Raw genomic sequence first — 835 nt, forward strand, 5'->3', positions numbered from 1 at the left:
ATGCTTAAGTTGACTAAAAAGAGGAATAAAAAAAATCATGTTTTAGAAACTGATCTTAATGCCTTAATTAAAACATGAGGTAAAATTCATCCTTTAAGGACACCAATTTTCTTTGTGAATGTAATAAATAAGTGTTCTTCCTTAAAATACAAGGGGCATAAGTATACACACCCCTATGTTAAATTCCCATAGAGGCAGGCAGATTTTTATTATTAAAGACAGGTTATATCATGGATCCAGGATACAATGCATCCTGATAAAGTTCCCCTGGCCTTTGGAATTAAAATAACCCCACATCATCACATACCCTTCACCATACATACTACAAAATTTCAGTTAGACAATAGCTGGTTTGATTTGCATTGAGAGATGATTTTATGGAAAGTATCCCATGCCTATCTCTAGGATATGGGAAGGGTATGTGATGATATGGGGCTATTTTAATTCCAAAGGCCCAGGGAACTTTATCAGGATGCATAGTATCCTAGATCTATGAAATAACTGGCCTTTGATAATAAAAATCTGCCTGCCTCTATGGGAATTTAACATAGGGGTATTTATTTACAATACATTATTCATTCACAAAGAAAATTGGTGTCCTTAAAAGGTTGGATTTTTCTTTTTTTTTGCAGCAGCAATAACACTGGCCTCAAACTCCTAGGTTAGAAGACAGAATATGAAAAAATGCTAGATTATAGAGGACAGATTGAGAATGATCCCGACAGGAGAAATTGGCTAACATTACTATTAGCCACAATTTAGCCAGCATTAGCTAACATGCGCTATTTGCTATCATTAACGTTAGCTTGTATTCACACTAACATGCCAACACTGC

The sequence above is a fragment of the Etheostoma spectabile genome, chromosome 2 (assembly GCF_008692095.1).
Source record: "Etheostoma spectabile isolate EspeVRDwgs_2016 chromosome 2, UIUC_Espe_1.0, whole genome shotgun sequence".
Classification (NCBI taxonomy): domain Eukaryota; kingdom Metazoa; phylum Chordata; class Actinopteri; order Perciformes; family Percidae; genus Etheostoma; species Etheostoma spectabile.